Below are 12,333 nucleotides of genomic sequence, written 5' to 3'. Positions count from 1 at the left end.
GGGGAAGGGCTGTCTCCTTTCCACACCGGTGCACAAGGAAGAGCATGCACACACTGGCATCACCATAGACCACCGGAAGGATCAGGATCTGGAGCTCAGAGCAGAAACTGCCAACACCAGGAACTGGTGCAAGAGGAGGACCTGAGTGCTCCCTGAAACATTTCTAATTTTAAAAACATACTTAATTAGGGGGAAGTGATAAAAAGTTGATCCCTTCAAAATATTCTGTTTTCCAAGGAACAATAGCACCTCAGCATTGTAAGAGGATTAACTCAGTCGTCAGTAACCATCACTATAGGTATGAGAAAACAGTGTTAGGAGTTACAAAAGGGTCTCAAAATCATGCAGGTCAGAACTGAGAACCGTCCAAAGCATGTGCTGCATGATAGCCTCTCTAAGCTACCTGAGGCTTGGTCTGCTCCTGACACAGGGCAGATGGTTCTGAGAAAACCAGACTCCTCAGGGGACCCCAGGGAGTTGACAGAGTTGAGTTTGGGTTCCTGATCACCTTCTAAGTCTGGAATTCTGAGATTCTTCTGCACCTGTCCTTCCTCCAGAACAGAATCTGATTCAGGCGGGATTCCAAAGACTGAGGCATGTGCCAGGCAAGAGAGCAGGCATGGCTGGATGAGCGCATCGCCAGTGCCATCAACAAAGAGGCCAGGGCACTGAGATTTCCAGTGAATTAGCATCCTGGCTGGGAGGGGTCATGTGTTCTACAGTGAGTTCTGAGTATCCTGCACCGCCCTCGAGGACCTGCAGGGGGCGCGCGAAGCCAGCGTGTCTTAGGTGGCGGTGCGCATACGCAGTCCGCGTCAGCAGCCAGCATCTTCCCTGGGGGCGGAGCTTGTTTTCCTCAGGACTGAGCGGGCGGCGCCAAGGAGGCTCCAGGACAGCGCTGCCTGCGTGTCCGCGGGAGGAGGACGCTCCCCGCCCACTGTCTGAAGTTACGCCGGTTTCCCACTGCCTGCGCCCGCTTCCTGCCGGGGTGTGTGTGGACCTGACCGAGCTGGGGCCCCGGCCGGCTGGGCAGGAGGGGACGGGTGCGCTGGCGGGCCCGCTTCGACTATTCTCCTCGCCCGCAGGGAGCCGGTGAGTGTCCGCGCCCCTGGTCCTCACCGCCCGGGTCCACCTCCCCCGTGTGATCAGGGGTGTGTACACCGCGGGTCAGGAGCGGGGATGCAGGTGTGAGTGTCCCCGCTCCCCCGTGTGATCGGGGGTGTGTACACCGCGGGTCAGGAGCGGGGACGCAGGTGTAATGGGAAAGGGGCTGAGAAAGTACTGAAAGAGTTAAAGAGAAGTGTGTAAATCACATTATGTTAATTTTTATATTTTAAGTGTGTCAAAGTCAGAGTTTATCGTGCTTTTACTTTCTTGTCTTTAAAGGCATGCAATCATTTATTTTATACTTAAAATATGCTTCTCAGCTTATCTCGTTTTCAAGTCAAAATACTGCCATGGTTGACATTTTCTCATAATATAGTGACAATCTTCAACATGTGTGAATATAAACTCATCGAAAAAACCTTGCACCATTCCATGGTGAGTAGTCTTGTTAAAAATAATATCCGGGCCATTACTAAATTATTACAAAAATATAAATTTTTTGAATCACTTTTAGAAGTTCCACACACAGTGGTATTTTTAAAAAACCAACCACTGCATAGTGCTTAAGGCCATTTAAGATGAAATATATTCAAACCTAAAACTTTAGAATACTCAAAAGGCAGGATAATGGCTGTTTTTTCATTGCAAATACATTTTTTCTTCGTAAGTGCAAAATACGAAGGTATTCAGCTAAATTTTGTATATCTTTATTCAAAAGGTGAAATGAGAATATAATCTCATTTTTTAAGGCTATATTTCCCATAAAAATTGGTATTTTTATCTGTAGGATCTTAATTGTCCATTCATTTGTTTTTTCTTTTGGTTTATTTTCTTTAACAGAGAGTGCATTTTTGTGTCTTGTTAAGAGTTTTTAATTCTCCTAACTTATTCCAAGAGACTTTATCACACTGATAGTAAATAAGGGGAGAGGCCTTATAGTAACTGTGCATCTTTTCATGTAGTCAGGATTTTTTTTTTTTTTTGGATGACTTTTTTTTACAACTTCCACTTGGTTCACAATATTCCCATTATGACAACTCAATAAAAAATTGTAATCTATTTACACCAAGATACTTATGTCAGCACAGTGGTTTTGCTGATATGATTTTACATTAGATTATAATATTTTATTTGATTTACATATATACTAATACATATTTTACATATGTACACACATATATGAATATCTCCTAAATGCCATTAATTTGCATGGGGTGGTAGCTGGTAACATGTGATCTTTCTGACCATTGGTTATTCTTATGTGTGTCTAACGTACTTCTTAGAACAGATACTAGAACATCACACCTCTCATTATACAGTATTTTAAAGGTTATATTTTATTTTACTTATTTTTAAACATTTTTTATTGAGTAATAGTCATTTTACAATGTTATGACAAATTCCAGTGTAGAGCACAATTTTTCATTTATACATGAACGTACATACATTCGTCACTTTTTTTTTTTTTGCTGTGAGTTACCACAAGACATTGCATATATTTAAGATTCCACACATGAGTGATCTCATATGGTATTCCTCTTTCTCTTTCTGTTCTGCTCCACCTAGAATAACATTCTCCAGGAGCATCCATGTCTCTGCAAATGGCGTTATGTTGTCAGTTTTTGTGGCTGAATAGTATCCCATCATATAAATATACCACATCTTTATCCAGTCATCTGTTGATGGAAATTTTAGGTCGTTTCCATGTCTTAGCTGTTGTAAATAGTGTAGAGAAATCAGCTGAAAACCTTATGGGGGTTCCCTTGTAACTCACTCTGTTTTTCTCTTGATTCCTTTAGGATCATTTCTTTATCCTTGACTCTGGCTATCTTGATTAGGATGTGCCTTGGTGTGGGTCTGTTTGGGTTCTTCCTGTTTGGGACCATCTGAGCCTCCTGTGCTTGGATATGATTCCTTCTTTAGGTTTGGGAAGTTTTCAGTCATGAGTCCTTCCCATACCTTTTCAATCCCCTTTGTTCTTTTTCCCCTTCTGGAACTCCTATTATGCATAGATTGGCACACTTTATATTACCCCAAAGGTCCCGTATATTGTTTTCATTGTTTTTTATTTGTTTTTCTCTCAGCTGTTCTGATTGGGTGCTTCCTGTTGTCCTGTCTTCTAGATCACATACTTGTTCTTCTGTATTTTCTAGTCTGCTTTGCACAGCCTTTAGGTCAGCTCTCATCTCAGACAATGAGTTTACTAATTCTACTTGGTTCTTCTCTATAGTTTCTATTTCATTTTTGACATATTTTATATCCCTAAACACTATTTTTTTTAGTTCCTTCAGTACTTTGATCACTCTTTTTTGGAAACCTTGATCTAGTAGGCCATCAATGTCTATTTCCTTGATCATGCTTTCAGGGGATTTCTCATGATCTTTTAATTGGGAGTGGTTTCTCTGCTTCTTCACATTGCTCATATCTCTCTGGCACCGTGGCTTAAGGAGTATCAGTTACCTACTTAACCTGGAGATGGTGTGCCCTTAATGATTTGATCGACAGGTCTTTGTATCTTCACCCTGCTTCGCGAACTCAGCTTGCTGTTTCATAGGCCTTCTGTTGGCGCCCTCATCTGTGCTGCTCTCAGTGGCTGTTGGCTAGCAGATTGTGTCCCCTCCTAACACAAGGTCAGGAGCTGAGCTCTTACCCGGTGGGCGGGCAGGTCACTCCCCCTCCTGATGCCACAGTCAGATGCTGTGATCAGGGGGAGGCAGGTGGGCAGATCACACCCCGTCCCAGCACCGTGGTCAGGTGCTGTGTTCCTCCTCGTGCTGGTCACTCTGCTGCTCTGTGCAGCTGCCTGCTCTGCCTTGGGTAGGCGGTCTGTAGGTGGGCTCGGGGAAGACTGCGGAACAGCCCCACCTATGCTCTGTGCCAAATCTTAGCTCCTTGTTTCTCTTGGCAGCACAAGTTCTCTGAGGTGTCAGGGTAGAAAGATCCTCTTTGCCTCGGGCTATAAACAAGTCTCAGTCCTGCCTAGGAGGTTGTGTAGCCCCCACGTGCAGATTCAGGCCTCAGCCCCGACCCCGCCCAGGCACTATGCACAGGAGGAGATGGTAGCTGTGGCTGAGCCCTGCCTCTCTTCTTGCGAGATGTGCCAGTAATGGCACAGGTCTGAGGAGACAAAGGCTACAGCACCCCTCCCCCCAGGGCACATGCCTGTTTACAGTTTTGTTTACCTTCTGAGTTAAAATTTACCTGACAATGAAATGTATAAATTAGGCTTTTGAGGTTCATCCTTGTATCAGTAGTTGTTTCTTTTTTATTGTTGAGTAGTATTCCATTGTTTGAATATACTATCATTTGTTTTATCCATTCTCCTACTGATAAATACTTGGGCTTTGGATATCTTTTTTTGCAAGCAAACTTTTTTTAAAAAAATGCAAATATAATATACATGCTTAAATGTGAACACATCTTAAGTATACAGCTCAATGATTTTTCACAAAGTAAACACATCTATGTAACCTTCATCCAGTCAAGAAACAGGACATTGCTGTTCCAATTTGGGTTTCTTCCCAGTTACTACGGCACCCCTTTGATGGATTCACCATCCTAAATTCAGCCACCATGGATTGGTTTTTTTGCTTTTGAAATTTTTGGTCCCGTACTTTCCACTCAACATTATGTAAGATTCATCCACTAGTGTTTTCTGTAAACTAGTATATTTTTTATTGCTTTAAAGTATACAACTTGTATGCATGTGCCACCACTTATGGTTATGTATTTATTGTTGACAAGTGTTTGGGTCATTTTCTATGTGGGGGTATAACAAATAGTGATTATGAGAATTTTCTGGATGTCCTTTGGTGCTCAGATGTAGAAGTTTCTGAAGGGTACACATATGGGTTACCCTTGGTAATAGGGTGTGGGTGTGTGTGTATGTGTATGTGTGTGTGTGTACATATATACACACACACACACACACATATAACTTTCATTCAAAAAGCCTATTTCCAAAGTATTTGTAAGAATTTATATTCCCACTGGCCATGTGTAAGAGTCCCCATTGCTTGTTGCCCTCACCAATGCTTCATATCACTTAACAACTAACTATTCTAGTGGATGTCTAATGGTGTTCCAAGTGTGGTTTTAGTACGTATTTCCATTATTACTAAAGAGGTCAGCCCCTTTTCATAGCTTATGTGGATTTTTTTGTGTGTGTGTGAAGCACCTGTTCAATTATTTTGCATATTTTAATATTGAGGTTCTGCCTTTTTCTCCACTGGTTTTTGTTCTTTATATGCCCTAGATACAAGTCTTTTGTTGGATATAGGTATAGCAAATATATTTTCCCACCATGTGGCTTAGCTTTTCACTTTCTTAATGGTATCTCTTGATAAAAATAATTCTTAATTTTACTGAAGTCCAACTTAAAACTCTTCTTTTATGTTTCATGCTTTGTCCGGTTTAAGAATTCTTTGCCACTTCAAAGTCATTAAAATATCTCCTACACTATTTTCTTGATGCTTTATTTTGGTGGGGGATTAGGTTATTTATTTTAATGGAGGTACTGGGAGTTGAACCCAAGACCTTATGCATGCTAAGCACACATTCCACCTGAGCTTTACCCTCCCCCAGATGCTTTGCTTTATGTTTCAAATATATTAGATTTATAATCTATCTAAAGTTACTGTTCATGTATGGTACAGGGTTTAATTCAATGCTGTTCCATTGGTCTATATGTCTAACTTTAGGTAGTTATCACATAGACTTAATATTGTTTTATAAGTCCTTTAACATTGTTCTTTAATATCATCTTGGCTATTGTTGGCCCTTCACGCTTCTCTATGTATTTAGAATCAGCTTGTCAAGTTCTACAAAAAAACAGTAACAACAATTAACTGTTGGGGATTTTGATGTGCACATATAAATCTTTGAATCAGTTGAAGGGGAACTGACATCTTTAAAATGCTGAGCCCTCCAATCCATAAATTTGGATTACCTCCCCTATATTTATTTTTATCACTGCTGTAACAAATTATCACAAATTTTGCAGCTTAAAGCAACACAAACTTATTATTTTATGGTTCTGTAGGTCAAGTCAGGAACAGGTATCATTTGGCTAAAAATCAAGATGTCAGCAGGGCTGTATGCCCTGTAGGTCAAAGGAAGAATATATTTCCTTGTCTTTTCCAGCTTCTAGAGTTCACCCACATTTCTTTACCCATGGCCCTTCCTCTATCTTCAAAGCTAACAGCTTTACAGCTTTCTAATCCTTCTTCCAAAGTCTTATCTTTCTGACCACAGCTGGGAAAGATTTTCAATTTTTAAGGACTCCTGTTGTTAGACTAGGCCCATGTAGATAATCCAGGCTAATCTCCCTGTCTCAGAGTCCTTAACCTGATACATCTGCAAAATCCCCTTTGCCATGTAAAATAACATATTCACAGATTTCAGGATTAGAGCATGGATATAGGTAGGGGTCAGTGTGGTGCACTATTCTGTTTATCAAACTGTTTAACATTTGACGCTTTCTGACAAACGTACAAGATAGAAGATCCTGATCATGTTTAGAATGCTTCCTCTGCAAAATATTGGGCACTGAGTTTATTTGAAAGGACTGAAAATAATATTACCACAGGAATGGTTTCCTAATTCTACTGACATTTACTTACTTTATACTTAAATACCCAAAATGGTCAGCCAGGAGTGGGATCTTGGCAAATAAAATAAAAGTATAATTCAAGCTTTTATCGCTGAATTTACTAGCTAATTCTATTTTAGAAACAGACAGAAAATAAAACAATTTAGAGTAAGTCTGATTACTTATATATTAAGTGAAAATTAAGTTTTAAAAGCATGTCTGAATATGGGATAAATTAAGCATCATAAAATGTAATGTTAATATTTAGTACCTGCAAATCTCAAACTCCCAATTTATAAACAAGTTCATACTGTATAGCACAGGGAACTATATCCAATACTGTTTTGTAGTAACTTATGGTGAAAAAGAATGAAAATTAATATATGTATGTTCATGTATGACTGAAGCATTGCGCTATACACCAGAAATTGACACATTGTAAACTGACTACATATATATATATTTGAAAGGGCTGAAAGGACTATATATACCAAGAAAAAAATTTAGATTGATAACCAACAAAAAAATCTGTCAGTAATATAATGCTAGAAACACAGACACAAAAGAAAATCTCAGGCATACATCTGTTTATAGAGTCCTAGAAAAAATAGTGCCTATGCAAGTCCCTGATAAACATGAGAAAATAGGAAAGGCAATATAAAAGTTCAAAATGCTTTGCTATGTAAGAGCTGCAAGGTGACTCAGACACAAACTTAAGTGGTCAAAATGTTTATATAATTAATGATAACTTAAAGTAATTGAGGACATCATTTTAAATGAGATAAAAATAGCTGCTCAATTTTCATATTACTAAGCAAGTCATTTCTGTTTATAGTAGGTTTATATTATTTTTATATGTATTTATATTTTATAAAGACATCAACTTAGATCCTGGCTGATAACTGACAGTGGAGCAACTGATTGATTTAAATGGGTATCATAGACTTATCAGATTTCATATGCTTTAAATATACATTAATTATTAGCTGTCAGGAAGAGTCCAATTTTCATTTATTCTAACATAGCTGTGTCACAGGCAGGTTACTCTGTATTTACAATGGAGGATCATGATAGATATAAAGATATCAAGCCTTATTGATCTTCATAGGGGTGCTTTTATAAGAAAAGGAGAATAAAATAAGAAAAATCTAAAATACTACTTTTTTTATAGTGTTCTAACAGTTTTATCTTGTTTTTATTTTTTTACTGAGTTATAGTCTGTTTACAATGTTGTGTCAATTTCTGGTGTACAGCACAATTTTTCAGTACTTTACGAATATATGTGTATTTGTTTTCATATTTTTTCCCTATGAGCTACTACAAAATTTTGAATATATTTCCCTGTGCTATACAGTATAAACTTGTTTATCTATTCTATATATACCTGTCAGTATTTACAAATCTTGAACTTCCAGTCTGTCCCTACTCACACCCTGTAAAATACTATTAAATCAACATATATTTATGAAGAACTATGAAAAATGGGAAACTATAAGTTGTTTCTTTAAATTGGAGCAAAGAGAACTACTTTAACTGGAAAATAGTTAAAATCTGGCAAGTTTTATGATTTCATGTTCACCCCGACAGCTTTTTTTCCTCCTTTCTCCTTCAATCTTTTTTGGACCTTCTAAAGAATTAAATTAAAAAAAAGAAAAAAAAAAGAAAGAAAGAAAGAATAAAAGAAAATTAAGAAACAGATTTGCATCTAAAATAACCTCCTAACTGGAAAGATTGTATACTTTGTGAAAAATTTACAGCTGCCGACTTATGATCTTTGTCTCTGTCCACACTGCCTTACTTGTTAGGAAGGGTCTTAAAAAAAAAAAAAAAGTAAAGAAAAATAGCAAATTATAATGGCTTTTACATTTTAAATTCTTTTCTATGTGTCTACAATCTGCTCTATTATGAGTTATTAAGATAAACATTATCAGCTATACTCTACTTTCCTATCATGCACATTGTGACTCTGAGAAGTATGCACGCTCTAACTTACCATCTGCAGGTGGTGTACAGGTTAATGCAGTTCTTTTGACAATATATGGTTTTGTAGTCTAGTTGTCTAACTACTACATAATGGAAAAGATGTAGAACTACTGGTACCACTGCCCTCGGTCTCTGTCATTTACCTTAAACATACCTGGAAAAGTAGATTCAAAAACTCATTGGCAAGAACATTTTTCACACTCCAGATATGATATTCCTCTAGAGTTAAGATGGCCATTCTGAAAGAGAAACAATATTTAAGAATATCTTAAATCTTCATCTTCTTATATTATTTGAATAAAATCTGTTTTATTAAACTTGCAATGGTAATTTGTCTGAAAGAAAACTAATGATTTAACGTAGATGCTATGTGTTCATCTGAAAGTAGGCCAGCAAGAATAAGTTCAAAAGTAACCAAACTCTGAAGTAGTCAGTCACAACGTGGGCAATTTATCACCAAAAATCTTCTTCCTCCAGTAAGACCTGGGAAATAACTCACAGTATCTTCTGGTTCAAGGTGAAGTTTACTAACAGAACCCACAAAAGGTTCTGGTTAGAGAAAAAGGACTATTTACTAACTTTGAAAGCATCTTTCCAAACTCTCTGGATTATGCCCTTTGACCCTAACAATTTTCTAAGATCTTCTTTAAAACATCTGGCAATATTATTAGACTTCTTAAGAGATTTAAAAAAACTAAATATATATAATAAATGAGTATCTATATTAACATTTCCTCAAAATAAAATTTAACATTACTTTCACAAGTTGAATAAAGCAGTATTTTTTTTTTTTTGGTGTCAAAGTGTACCAAAAATTACATTTATATACAGTAGACAATATTTCTTGGCAGGCAAAAATATAACCAAATGCTTCTTACTTCATGTTTTGAACAATCACCTTAACAATCCTAGATGAATAATAATGTCCTTAGCTTTTATTAATTATATTTTTATTATCTAATGATTTATTATTTAATGATATTTAATATTTATTATTAATGATATTCATGTATTCATTCAATATATAATACCATGTATTATAAGAAAAGATTTTAAAGCACTATGATGGTAATTATTGGCTTTCATGATGCAACTTCCATAAAAGTATATTAATACCAATGTAATGGTACAAAATAATGGGTAATATTGTCACAGTCTATTCACCAGTGAATATGGGTAATAGGTTTGGTTGAAAGGTCCAAATTCTATTCTAAATTTTTACCATTTCATTATTATGGTTACACGGAGATGGAGCAGCTAAATGATCTTTTTTTTTAATGTTCAAAAGTACAGCCATAAAAAGAAACACGGTCTTACATAAAAATAGACAGCGATGATAACCTCCATACTTATCAAACACCCAGAAAAAAGGCAATGGAAATTGTATCTCTACATAAGGTATTTCCTAACAGAAACTTTCCTATGTTTCTGTTTTCATATATACCAAATAGAAATGGCTACCTTAGTTTTGGGCAGAAAAGTAAATGAAGACGGTTATCTGAGTTGCCAAACAAAGATCAAGCCCTGAAAAATTCATTTCTTTTATTTATTTATGTTGAGTGTCAGTTAATAAGACTATGATGATTTCTTCTGGATTTGTGATTGAAAAAAAAAGTTACTTATTTTTCTAAGCCTGTATAAGACCACTATGGTCTACATCCTACCATCTGCTACTTGGTACATGTCAACATTTGAATACAAAGGGTCAAATTAACTCATATGTGTCTCACATATATGGATTATCTTCAGTTTCACAGGGATACATAGACATTAAGGCAAACCTATTATAATATCTTTAATAAATGTTGTGAAACTAAAAAAAATTCAAGGCTTTATTCTTTGTAAAGTACATGCTTGTTTCTGCTATTATACACTTATTCTGGCTGCTATTAAAAAACTTAGAACAGACCCTCACCAATATTATTGAAAAAAAAAATTTTAAAACTATATACACCACCCAGATTGAGATAAAAAATAATTTCCATCATCCCAGATATCCTATGGTCCTTCCCAGTTAAATGACCCATCTCCAAAATCACTATTGTAACAATTATTAACATGAGTTGTCTCTGTTCTAGAACTTCATATAAATTGAATTGTACAATGTGTTCTTTTATTCTGTGGCTTCTTTTGCTCAATATAAGCTTTGTTTTACCATAATGTATTAAAATGGGAGAAGTAAAGATTATAAACTACAGATGTCAAGGGCTGTCTCTACTTAATTTTTATAAAATGCCTAGCTTATAAAATATAATGTTTTTATGTAAATAACACTTAATGGAGTTGTTTAAAGGTGGAATGGGCTTTCCTTAGGGACAACTTGGAGGTATTGTAACCACAGGTCCAAATAAGCATTTAGCAGGGATGATGTAGAAGAGATTCAAGTATGTATACGTAAGGTATGTATAGCAATTCAGAATATAATGTATTTTTAGAAAAGAATAAATTAGTCTCTGCTAGACTCACCTTTGTGGTGTCATGTGCATTCTATGTGTCTTCTACAATGTTGGATACATCCACATGTAATTCCTTTAAAACCAGAAACCCAAATCAGTAGTTAGGATAGAGAAGGTATCATTTTTATTAGCCAGTAGCTGAAGTATAAAGTATTTTCGGTCAACTTTTTTTTTCTTTTTTTAATTACAGAAATAGATGGCTTGTTTGCCTTAAAAATTTATGACAATTTTCCAGTGGTTTCATTTTTTTAATATAATACATTCAGCTTATTAAATTTTCTAAGGCAAATTCTCTTCCCAATTTTGCATCTTTGGCTATGAATATTTTGAGTAGCATAATATAGAACCTAGAAGTAGTAAGAAATCTTTTTCTCAACCTGTTTTAAAAAATTATTCACTCTATGTTCCTGTTGGAAGTTTACATTCAAGAAGATGTATAAAATCAGACTTTACCAGGGTATCATTGGTGCAGTTGTCCTTCCAGACCTCTAAATGTGCAACCACGTGTCTCTCAGTTCAACCCTAGAGAGAACTCCATCACCGTCAACATCAAATACCTTGAAGCAAACTAAAGAAAAGAAACTCTTATGGAGGGAAATTACTTTCATATTCTGAAGTATAATACATTTTATTACAAGCCGCCCTAGTAAAATTACTTAGTTCCTCAAACAATTACATTCTGGATTAAGTTCTTATTTGGAGGAGATTGTGTCATTAAAGTCCTTTGAACTTGTAGGAATTCCTGTACACTTCACAAGTCTCTCTCCTTATATCATTAGCCAGCTTAGAGAACTCTATCCTTCACCTAAATCTAAAGTTAAATTTCTTGCAAACTGAAAAAGAAGGGCCAAGTTACTATACAATATCTCACAGATTTTGAGAAGGTAATTCAAGCTTTTAAATTAATTTCTAATATTTAAAACTGATCACTTCAGAGTTGATTCTTACAATGTTGAAAATATTCCATCTACATTAAGAATCAACAAAAAGCTGGTACAGTCAGCCCCCTGTATCCATTGGTTCTGCATTCACAGGTATAAACAATAGGTCAAAAATTATATAAATATATATATATGAATTTTCCCAGAAAGTTCTCAAAAGCAAAACTTGAATTTGCTATTCACTGACAACTATTTACATATCATTTACATTGTATTTACAAATAATTACATTGTATTAGGTATTACAAGTAACCTA

General features: G+C 36.0%; 1 long non-coding RNA gene across 1 annotated transcript in view; it reads left to right on the top strand.

Moving 5' to 3' along the window:
• Nucleotides 1-712: 712 nt before the first annotated feature.
• LOC135320540 (uncharacterized) overlaps nucleotides 713-12,333 on the top strand; it is a 46,492-nt gene continuing 34,871 nt past the window's right edge. The window contains exon 1 of the long non-coding RNA XR_010379717.1: nucleotides 713-1,092. This is a non-coding gene — a long non-coding RNA (uncharacterized LOC135320540). The remainder of the gene's footprint in view (nucleotides 1,093-12,333) is intronic.

The sequence above is a fragment of the Camelus dromedarius genome, unplaced genomic scaffold, assembly GCF_036321535.1.
Source record: "Camelus dromedarius isolate mCamDro1 unplaced genomic scaffold, mCamDro1.pat HAP1_SCAFFOLD_179, whole genome shotgun sequence".
Classification (NCBI taxonomy): Eukaryota; Metazoa; Chordata; class Mammalia; order Artiodactyla; family Camelidae; genus Camelus; species Camelus dromedarius.
This window is presented reverse-complemented; position numbering and strand designations above follow the sequence as displayed.